Source organism: Phyllostomus discolor, chromosome 6, assembly GCF_004126475.2.
Source record: "Phyllostomus discolor isolate MPI-MPIP mPhyDis1 chromosome 6, mPhyDis1.pri.v3, whole genome shotgun sequence".
Classification (NCBI taxonomy): domain Eukaryota; kingdom Metazoa; phylum Chordata; class Mammalia; order Chiroptera; family Phyllostomidae; genus Phyllostomus; species Phyllostomus discolor.
This window is the reverse complement of record NC_040908.2, coordinates 144115677-144127527: the sequence shown is the minus strand read 5'-3', so window position 1 is coordinate 144127527 and position 11851 is coordinate 144115677. Positions and strand designations below refer to the sequence as shown.

The window sequence follows — 11851 nt, the reverse complement described above, 5'->3', positions numbered from 1 at the left end:
GAAATAAAAATTTTTCAAATTAATAAATTAACATTGTTGTTGGAAAAAAATATAATCAGGAAGTTAAAAAATGTTCAAATCCTCGTAGCTACTGTTAACTGGAATGAATCCCAGGGCAATGCCAATTATTGTTAGAATCCAGAAATCATACCGTTGCTTTGTGCTTTGTTCACATCTTAAAATAGTAGGTTAAGCCACATAAAATTGACATTTTGTAGATAAAAACAGTTAAAGTAACTATTGACAATTTCATATGGTTCTCACTATGAAAATCAACATGTTTCTTACAATGTTGACATAATATAAAAATACGGTTCATATTACCTAATATATATCGTTTCCTTCCTGATGGAATCTCATAGTTTACAGAGACATGAAGACTTACAGTTTATAGAATCTTAGAACATGTATCCAAATTAGCTGCTAAAATAAATATTAATTCTCATATAAATTTACAAGTGGGAGCGTTCAGCGTGTAGCACCCAACGTGTGATGTTTTGTTTCATCTCTAGTCAGGTAGCGATGGAGGAAAAACGCTATTGGCTAAGGTTAGCCGGCAGGTCTTGCATATCCAGTGCATACTCTACAAATTTTGTACATGCTACATGTTGTTTGGACCTCTTTGCCACGGATTCCCATGATTATCACCGTCCACGCATGCCACCTCCTCGCCAGTCAGATGCAAACCCCACTGGGGAGGGTGGAAATTCACGAAGTCTCGCTAGTCTGCTGGGCAGCCTGCATCTTTCCATTTCATTTTTTTCTTGAATTACAGCTTCCGATAACCTCTGACAGGTAAAAAATCACTCATAGAATTCTCCTACTCCTTCTTTTTAACAAGTGGATATTTTCAATTTAACATGTATCATACTTAAATGCCAAATCCCGAGCGTACCACATGATGCAATAGAGCATAGATTATCCTAACTGCTCCGCTAAGTGCTATTAAAAAAAGTCTGTGAATAATTCTCATAATTTGGCCCACTTACAACATGGGAATATTTTTTCCTTGACACAGAAAATGTATTTTTTCCTCAAATGATTAGTGTTCCCCTTGGCCATTTCTCATTAATATCTTTAATATTGTAGTTCTGAGAACTACAGTTTTCCTAGAAACAGAAAGTTACATGGATTTTTTTTTAAACCATACTCTCTTCACAGAAAGTACAATATTGGAGCTTTAGTACAACATAACTGCTTTTTCTATTACCGCATCAGAGTTGTGCTGGCAAAAATGAAGGAGCGACGGAGATCTGGGATTCTTTGCTTATTGAATTCACATAACAGTTTTCTTTTCCAGGTGCTTCGAAAGTTCACTATTCGGTCAATAAAGATTTTTTTTTGTTTTTTGGCATAAAACCCACATACTTCCTCATGTTATGTAAGTATCCCAATAGTAAAAACAAGCAGAGGAGAAAAGACATTGGAATTTAGACACGCAAATTTTCAACTGGGGGAGAGATGAGAAGCAGAAAAATTGCATGAGGGAGGCAACAGACGCTCAGGTCACGATAAGGAGGCTTCTGCAGAAACCCTCCCGGCTGCCCGGGCTCAGGCTTCACGCCGGCAGGGAGCGTGGTATGGCAGCGGACACCCTGGTTGCGGGTGTCCCTCCCCGGGGCCCAAATTCTACTTACACTTGAGTCACCTTAAGCAAGTTGTTTGCCCTCAGTGCTCCAGTTTACTTGTCAATAACATGGGTGTACAAATAGCATGTATAGGATTGGTTAAGAGGATTAAATGTAATATTCCAAGTAAAACACTTAGATCCTGATTCTAACTGTCAACCAATGTTAACTATAAATGCTGTAGCTATATCTTAGTAATTTCTTTTCTAGCCTTCACAGCAGGATCCTTCAAAACATACATACACACAAAATCAAAATCCTGGGCAATGGTCTTGAAAAAGAACTCTAAAGCATTATATGGATTAGGCCTGGCTGGTGTGGCTCAGTTGGCTGGAGTGTCGTCCCATACCCAGAAAGGTCGTGGGTTCTACTCTCCGTCAGGGCACATATCAATATCCAGATTGCAGATGCTATTTGCAGTCCCAGAGCACATGATCACCAGTCCGGGCGTGTGCAGGAGGTAACTGATCAATGCTCTCAATCATTGCTTCTCTCTCGCATTGATGTTTCTCTCTCCCTTCTTCTCTCTCTGAAAACAATGAAAAAATGTACCTGGGTGTGGATTTATAAAAAAGAGCTATATGGGTTCAGATGAATTCAAACAAATAAACTAAGTGAATCAAATGACTGAACGGCTATTGTATCTTCATTAGATGGGCCTGCAGAGCTGTAATGTGCTGTGGTGGAAAGATGGCAAACTTATAACCAGGTAGGGCTAGCTTTACATGTGTGACCTTGAGCAACTCATTCACTCTGCCCAAGGCTCAGTTTTCTGACTTCTACAATAGGGACAGCAGCACCTCCATTGTAAGATGGCTGTGAAATAAGCAATAATGAGGCAGGTGCTAGGCACCCCTTAGGCTCTTAATAAATGACAACTCTCCAATTGTTCTTTTTTTAAAAAAATATTTTATTGTTGTTCAAGTACAGTTGTCTACATTTTCCCTCCACCACTACCCCACACCCCAGCCATCCCCGCCTCCCGCCTCCCTCCCCTGATGCCACCCCTCCCTTGGTTTTGTCCCTATGTCCTATATAGTTGTTCCTGAACACCTTTCCCCCCTCCCCCCCCATTATCCCCTCCCACCTCCCCTCCGGTTACTGTCAGATTGTTCTTAATTTCAATGGCAGGGAGCTTACTGGATACAGAAAGACCAAAATATCAGACACTTTAACACATGACAGATGCAATTCAACAAGCCTTCACACTGGCTTCGAGATCCAACTTAGAATGCTTTTGACATAAAGTAATATTTTTAATTCACTCAAAGTTTATTTTGGTCACCCTGCATTTTCTCTTATTGTCTCAGACATTTAAACTTTACAAATCTAAGAAATTTGAAACTCTTAAACAAGATTTTAAAAATCCACCCCAACCTACGTTCTCCTTTACTACTACTTATTGAGCCTTTACTTTGTATCCTACTCTGGGGCCTTGGGGCAGACCTGAACCGAGTACCTCAGTACTTGCATGAGCTTAGACACCATAATATTAAAATACAAAAGCAACAGTTGAATGTCAGAGATGTGAAATACATTACCTATAAAGCTAGTTAAATATAGTGCTAATATTATTAACTATAATTTTTGTGCCAAATTCTAAGCACTTTACATATATGTGTTATTAATTCTCAAACTGTCCCCTGAGTCAAATATGATCCTAATTGTTACTTTATAGATGAGAAAACTGAGATTTGGGGCTGTGACAGTCCAATTAGTGGCCACTAGACACATGTTGTTATGTAAATTAATTTAAATAAAATTTAATGTTCTGTTCCTCAGTTGCACTGACTGGGATTTCAAGAGCTCAGTACTGTTTACTGAACTGTTCACCTCAAATGATAGAACATAAGACATCATTACAGAAAGTTCTGGTAGACATTGCTGCCTTAAAGTCTATGTAATCATCTAAGCTAGTACAGCTAACAGATGGGAAGACCAGGACTCAAATCCAGGTGACAGGACTGCTAAATGTGTCCTCCTAAGACTTCAGGCCAAAGCTGGAACCAAGACTTCCCAACATTCACATCAAAGTTTTCCCCATTGCCCACTATTTCTTCTTAAGAATATCATTACTGCCCTGGCTGGCGTAGCTCAGTGGATTGAGTGCGGGCTGTGAACCAAAGTGTCGCAGGTTCGATTCCCAGTCAGGGCAGATGCCTGAGTTGCAGGCCACGGCCCCCAGCAACCGCACATTGATGTTTCTCTCTCTCTCTTTCTCCCTCCCTTCCCTCTCTAAAAATAAATAAATAAATAAGATCTTTAAAAAAAAGAAAAAAAATTTTTTAAGGATTTTATTTATTTATTTTTGGGGAAGGAAGGGAGCGGGGAGAGAGAGAGAGAGAGAAAGAGAGAGAGAGAGAGAGAGAGAGAGAGATGTGCGGTTGCTGGGGGTCAAGGCCTGCAACCCAGGAATGTACCCTGGCTGGGAATCGAACCTGGGACACTTTGGTTCCCAGCCCGAGCTCAATCCACTGAGCTATGCCAGCCAGGAAGAAAAAAATTTTTTAAAAAAAGGAATATCATTACCTTGGTGAATTGTTGGGTTGGCCAAAAGTCTGTTACAATTTTTCCATAAAATAAAAGACACATTTTTTTCATTTTCACCAATAACTTTATTGATTTGGAGATTGTGAGTATGTTGGCTATCTCCTGCTATTGGCTTCTAGAGGGTAGAGGCCAGGGGTTCTGCTCAATATCTTCCAGTGCATAAGACAGCCCCCCAGCAAAGAATTATTTGGCCAAAATGTCAGTAGTACCAAGAAACTTCCCAAACCACTTTTGACACGTTTGATCAGTCGCAGCACCTTCTCCATGCACTGCACAAATCTTTTTTGTGTGTTTCAGTTGTGTTTTTATCTACCTTGAAATAATAAAGCATAACACAGCAAGAAATATTATGTTTCTTTTTCCATCTTCAATATTAAAATGGCTGCACAAAAATTCACCTATTTTGACATTTTTTAAAAATGCAGGCTGATAGGACAGTTGTTACAGTTCAATCTAACGAAGTTGTTTGGGATGAAGTTAAAGACAACTAAGCACTCACTACTAGAGCCATAGTACTGGAAAAAACGTAACAGACTTTCTGGCCAAGCCATGCTTTATGGTGACATAGCACTGGTAGCTCATGAAACCAGAATTCTCCAAACCTCTGGCATTTGTGTATCCCTTTATGATTATTCGCACACCTACACACAGACTCTATTTGTATTTATTTAATTTTTGACATTTACTCACATTTTTATTTGAATCTACCTATTAAAATTATATTACCATGGTGAATGGTTTATCTCTATTACTTGCCTTCTATTTATAAAAATAAATACAGTGGAATCAAAATATTTTACTATACTCCATCCCATTACTGAGACACTTCCATTTAAATATAGGGAGGTATTTGTGGCCAAACTGAGTGGCCAGTGACCTGCGGGACAACGTGCCCGGGTTTTACTGTGACTTCTGCGATACAGACCTCACCCAGGACCCTCCGTCTGCGAGGAAGACACACTGCAGTGGGAGGACACACAAAGAGAATGTGAACAGCCACTCTCAGAAACGGATGGAAGAGCAGGCTCAGAGTCTGACTGACAAAACAACCGCAGCATTTCAGCAAGGGACGCTACCTCCTACTCCGTTCTCTGCCCCTCCTCCTGCAGGGGCAACGATTCCACCTCTCCCTGGTATGATGCCAGCGCCCCATATGGAGGCCCCTCCCATGATGCCAGTGATGGGTCCTCCTCCTGGGATGATGCCAGTGGGACCTGCTCCTGGAATGAGGCCACCTGTGGGAGGGCACATGCCAATGATGCCTGGGCCCTGAGTGATGAGACCTCCTGCCCGTCCCATGGTGGTGCCCACTCAGCCAGGAATGACTCGATCAGACAGATAAGGAGAGAGGGGATCCTCTTTCTATCAGTTTTATATTACTCATTCTACTTCCCCAGGAGAGTGTGGTGTTGTGACTCTGGGTGTTTTCTAACAGCGTGGCAAGGAAGACTCCCTCCCTCCTCCTATCAAAGAGAAAATAGTTTCGGAGGGGAGTAGTGGGACAAAAAAATTTCATTTGTATTGTGAAATGTGAAAATAAAATTGTAAATTCTGTTAGCTAAAAATGTGTTCCCTTGTTCCTCCCTTCTGTATTTGTTTATTATAAAGGAGATGAACTATTTCGGTTGTGTTTCTCTAGCTTATTCTCTCTTCGGCATGTCTTTGCATGACGTTCTTTTTCCTTAGCTATAGAGCAGGTCCCTTTGGGCACCCTGTCTTTATTTAGTAAACTCTTGTGCAAGACTTTGGTAAATATAACACTTGTGAAGCTTTTATTAAGTAAAAGAATAAACTGCACAGTTGGTAAAAACAAATAAATAAATAAAGGGAGGTTTTTGTGTCATATAGGGTTAAATATAGACTAGTATAAAACAAATGACTTTACTAAGAGGGAATCCATTTCTCACAATGTGCTATTCATTGCTTCCACTGTAGAAACACCTCAAATCTTCTCCATGCCTACCAGGAATTTGCATTGCAACTTTAGGAACTCTGTACCAAACATTTAGAGAAAAGATAAAGCAGCATATAATAAAGAACGAATATAATCATGTGCAAAAACTGTCTCACACAGACGATGGGTAATCTAGAAAGGAAGTGACTTTCAAGGAGGAGCTTCATGAGAGGACGTACAAATGGGCTTTAAAGTGGAATAAAATGGGTAAGAATATTTTGGCCAGACATACACTAAAGTGGGAAAGCACAAGGAGTTTTGGGGGGCAATATGCTATCAGCAAGACCAGCACTACAAGAACATTTGGAGAATTTGGGCAATATCATTAAATATGTTGGATGAGGCCCCGTTTGGAGAGTTTTGATGTTAGATTAATAGAAACTTAGAAGAAGTGACATCAGTTGAAAGGAGTGGCATCATTTTGCACACGGAAGGCTCAGGACCAGAGCTGCAGAACTCACACCACAATGGAAGTGAAGAGCAAAGATGAGCTGAGTAACTGCATAGACCAGAGTCCTCCGGACTCAGTCAGCCATGAGCTGAAATTCAGGCTCTGTGGCACTAACATTCCAGTATCACTCCACAAACCAAATCCCCTTCACTTGACTTAGTGACGTCAAGTCTTCTAAAGAAACTCATTGCTCTAATGTAGATTCCTCATCCTCTGAGGTCTTTTATGTCATCACCTTCCCCGCTAGCCCCAAGGCTGCGGCTAGCCCCAAGCCAGCATGCCTGGCTCAGAGCTGGGTGTGGGAACAATTCACAGCCACTGCTGACTGGAGGCTGGAGATGTGGCAGTGCAGCCCCAGCCTTTTCATTTCCACATGTGGCCCGCTACGTGGCGGAGGAGAGAATGCACCTCCTGCTGCAGTGCACTCTGACACGGACATGTTTTTAGAAACGAGGTAGTTGAGAGGGCTCCGGAGCCATGCTGCTTGAGTTCAAAACCCAACCTAACCATTCAAATGTAGTTCCTTCTCTTATTTAAACTTGATTAATAACAATAATATCTAATAGTGTGGCGGTTAATATGAATGAAAATAAGTCGTGGAATGTCCTGATTTAATTCATGTTAGACGTCTCCCTGTGATTAGCCCCAAATTATGATAGTTCTAAGTCACTTGTACATAAGCAAGCAACCACAAACACGTGCATGCGCACACACACCTGTATTCCCCCCAGAAGCCTACATCCCAGTGGGGTATATTTTCCAGTGTTAGCCATGTCATTTACCCAAACATACATCACCCATCAGCACCCTCTGACATTTGAGCCTTGATAGCAGCTTGCTGAGGCAGCCTCCTTCACTGAACTGCGTAGACTGGCCTTTGCCATCAGTGTGCCCAGATCCTTCCTACCTCCAAGGGCACTCTCCCCACTCTGCCTAATTTTTGTTCAACCTTCAGGGTGTTGAGAAACTTTCCCTAAGCTTCCACCTAAATGAGCCACCTATTTATCCATATACATGTATGTATGTATATCCTCTGTTTGTGAAATACAACTTAAATCCATAGACATTCGTACAAACAAAGCTTGGCCCTGGAACAAAGCCAAGTCAATTTTGCTCACTAATGACTGGGGACAGAAGTGGCCATGTACAGACATTTTTATCTTAGTCGTTTTGTTTTCATGTCCTTCCTTGTCTAGTGCTTGCTATGTCTGGGCTTAATGTTGAGGTGTTTTATGAGCATTATTAATCTTGTTATGTCCGATGAATATACAAGCAGTGAGAACAACGAAAACTACTAATTAACGCATAAGATTATGATGGAAATAACGTGAAACCTAACATTAATTGATGTGCATATGTTCATTAACTTGTACAGAATCTTTTTGGATGTCGAAACAAATAGACTTATAAATAGTCGTTGGGAATTTAACTCATCTGTAGCCAGAGGAGTTTCTATGTTTGGTTTTCTGGTTGTATTTTAATTTTCTCTCTCTATTCTTAAGTTTCATGAAGCTAGGAAACAATGTTTGTTCAACATGGTTTTGCAGAGTGCCTCAGACTGATTGTAATGCCTTTGGACACTAGCTACCAACCGAGAGCTCAGCCAAACTTCTCAGATTAAGGGTGCAGCCCTCCACAAGACTTACCTCACCGCAGACATCAGCCACCAATTTGGGAGTCCCCGGGGGTCCACACTCATTTCTGACCTGCTGGCTACAATTCAAAATTTCCCATTACTCAAATGCGGTAATTCATTAGAACAACTCACAGAATTTAAGAAGGCACTCTGCTTAATGATTATAGTTTTATTACAGCAAAGGGATACAAATCAGAACCAGCCAAAAAGAAAGGCACATAGAATGTCCCAAATGTGTAGTTTCCTTGTCCCCAGGAGGCATGTTACCTTCTTAGCACAGCCATACATGCCAATACCCGGAGTATTTGCCAACCAAGGAATTTGACCTGAACTTCAGTGTTCACAGTTTTTCATCAGGATTTTATTATGCAGACAGGATTGGTAGAATTGTTGCCCATAGGACTCAATCTCCAGTCCCATTTTCCTCCTCAGAGGTCAGGTATATATCACAGATTCAAAGTCCCAAAGTCTATTCACATGGTTGGTCTTTCTGGCATGGCCAGCCACTGTTCTGAGTCATCACATTTTCACAAACTATCTGGGGACCCACAATGGGTCTTTTTGTTAGTAGAGCTTGCAAGCGTGATCTGAGGGGTGCATCACGAAGACTATATCTAGCACTTGGGAAATTCCAAGGGTCTAGAGGTTACTTTCCAGGAACCAGGGACAAACGTTAATAAAATCTCTTCTGCACAGTGCTATGTAGTAGGTACACAGAATGCTTATTGAATAAATGACATACTGGAGAGATGAGTCAGATTAAACTGGATATTGCTATAATTATGTCAAGAAGAAAGATAAAAGAAGTGATTGAATCTTGCAATTTGGTGATTATATTAAAAGCATTTTCACATCTTAATTGATTAAAGAATAAATGGGAGTTGAAGTTTTATAGATTACTAAGATTTTGCTGGTGACTAGAAGGTGGAAGATACAGGATACAGGAACATGAACATGTTTGTTGCATCATGGGAAGGAGCCAGTGGACCAAAAGAGATTAAGGAGGGAGGATCTGGTGGGGAGAGTCTGAGGTGGCCTTAGAGGTGACCGAGTTCCCAGGCACTGCTAGTGGCCAAATGCAAGGTAGAGGTGATTCACTCAACAAGATGGTGTACAACATTCCTTCTGAACCTACAAGTCCATGACTCAGCTCTGTAGGAATATCATTGTTCAAAGAAGGTTGTTTCTTTAGGCAAGTGGTTCTTAATCTGGGGTAATTTTGCCTGCAAGGGACATTTGGCAATGTTTAAAGACATTTCACACAGCTTCTGTCTATATACTCAAAAGACTTAAAAGCATAAACTCAAACAGACATTTGTATACCTGTGTTCACAACAGTATTATTCACCATAGTCAAAAGGTGAATGCAAACCAAGTGTCCATTGACAGATGACTGGATAAACATGTGATATATCCATACAACGGAATATTATTCAGCCTTTAAAAAGGGAGGGAATTCTGACATGGTACAACATGGATAAACTTTGAAGGCATCACACTAAGTGAAATAAACTGGTCACCAAAGAACACATACTGTGTGATTCTCTCTGTAGGAGGTATCTAGAGTAGTCAAGTTCACAGAGGCAGAAGGTAGAATGGAGGTTTCCAGGGGCTGAGGGTGGGAAAGGCAAGTCATCGTTTAGCAGATACGCGGTTTCAGTTTGGGAGGATGAGTCATCTCTGGAGATGGGCGCTGGCCTTGGCTGCACAGCAGTGTGAATACACTTACCTCCACTGAACTGCACACTGAAAAATTATTTAAACGGCAATTTTATGTAATGTGTATTTTATCACAATTAAAAGAAATACTAAATTGCTTCTAGCAGCTAGTGGGTAAGAAGTCATAGATGCTACTGAATATCCTGTAACGTGCCGGCCAGCTCCCGCAAACAGAAATTTCCCAGCCTGAGCGCCAGTCACGCTGAGCCCGAGAAATCTTGCTTCCACACAATGGTGGAAAACAACAGTCAGGGACTGGAGAGTGACAAAGGCCTTCCACTTGTACGCTGTTTTTCCACACTCGAGGCACTTTCCTTATGTTACCAGTTTCACTGGCCAAATCAAGCTAAAAAGAAGCAGAAGTAGCGAAAAAGAAGGAGAAAAATAATCACTTAGACAAAAAACAGAAATTTGGAATTCTCTATTTCTGAGGAACTTGTATCTATATCTCCATCTATCTATCATCCATCTGCGTATCTATCCTTCATCTGCCTACTATCCAGAAAATAATCTCACTAATAAAACCTGAAGCCCCATAAGACTCCCAAGATTGGCTTGAATTCCTCATATTTTGTTATATTTCAAAGTCTGTTTTATGCAAGTTCAAGTAAATGACAATAAACTATCTTAGCAGTGATGCATTGTCTTAGTATATATTGCGTCTAAATATATGTAATCTGATTTAAATCTTTGGGAAAATCATGAGTCTTCTAGAAAGGTCTTTTCTACTGAAAAGAAGGCATCCTGGTTTAAAGACTGTCTTTATTTCTCCTGTGTAAAATTACAGAGAAATCTCAATTATGAAGAGTCATTTTTTTCCACTGTGGGTACCATAACTTAAAAGGGAACAATATCTCCTGTTAAATAACTAAAACAAATTTTGTGTGAACAATGACAGCAGGAAAAAATGATCCTTTACATTTTCTATCCAAGGGATCCACTGGATCAGTAGCCTTTCCATTCGGTCAAATAAAACTCAGATCCAGTCAGACAATCACTGAGTCTTACCCTCTTCAAGGAATGGAGCAGCATATCTGATGGAAAGTGACTGAGTAGGTGTTGTGTGTGTGCACATGCACCTGTGTGTTGCCACACTTGACACAGAAGAAACTTGAGTGTAAAAAGACTATGGTTCAAGGAACAATGACCCTGACAATTTTTTAGTATTTTATTAATTTATTATTTATTCCTCCAGCTTGTTCCAAACAAAAAGGTTGAAGGCAGCTGTGAGTATTTTTGTAATCTGCAGGCTCTTGTCTGGTGTTTGTGAATATTTTGTAGACTGAGTGCAAAATACTAAATTATTAAAAATCATTTTAAAAAGGAAGGAAGGGAGGGAGGGAGGGAGGAAGGAGAGAAGGAGCCTGGTGGCTTCTAATCCTAGTTAATTATTTTATCTTGACGACTATTTCAATAACAATTGCAAAACACGATTAGCAGACAAGACATACATTTTACTTGTAAATAATTTGTATTCAAGGATACTGTAACTGAACAAAATTATGTATCAAAGTAGAGTGAAATATGGTCTGAGTGGACTCATTGTTATTAGACCTCTGTCATCTATTTGCTGTCCTGAAAAACACTGCACTTTCTGCCCTTGCCCCGTGCTAAATAGTCTTGGTGAGGGTGACAAGTCCAGGTGCCTGCCTCCCCCCCTGGGGAGTCTCAGCGGCAGCTGGGTGCTCTCCCTAAGCAAATCCCTCCTGCATCACTCAGAGAAGGCAGAAGGTGCATTTACAGTCTCATTTTGGTCCTTGGTTATACTCTCTGGGATTTTGACTCTTAAGCAAGTGACACAGGATTGAAGAGACATTTGGAGTTGAGCTGCCCTGGTGGCAGTACCACAGCCACACTACTAACACTATAAGACATTTCTCTGGTTTTTAGTTCCCAGCTCTTTGCTCCTCAAT

The 11851-nt window shown here is 40.7% G+C and overlaps 1 pseudogene; it reads left to right on the top strand.

Annotated features, from left to right (window-relative positions):
* Positions 1-522: 522 nt before the first annotated feature.
* LOC114498985 lies at positions 523-5743 on the top strand (annotated as a pseudogene).
* The last annotated feature ends 6108 nt before the right edge of the window (positions 5744-11851 follow it).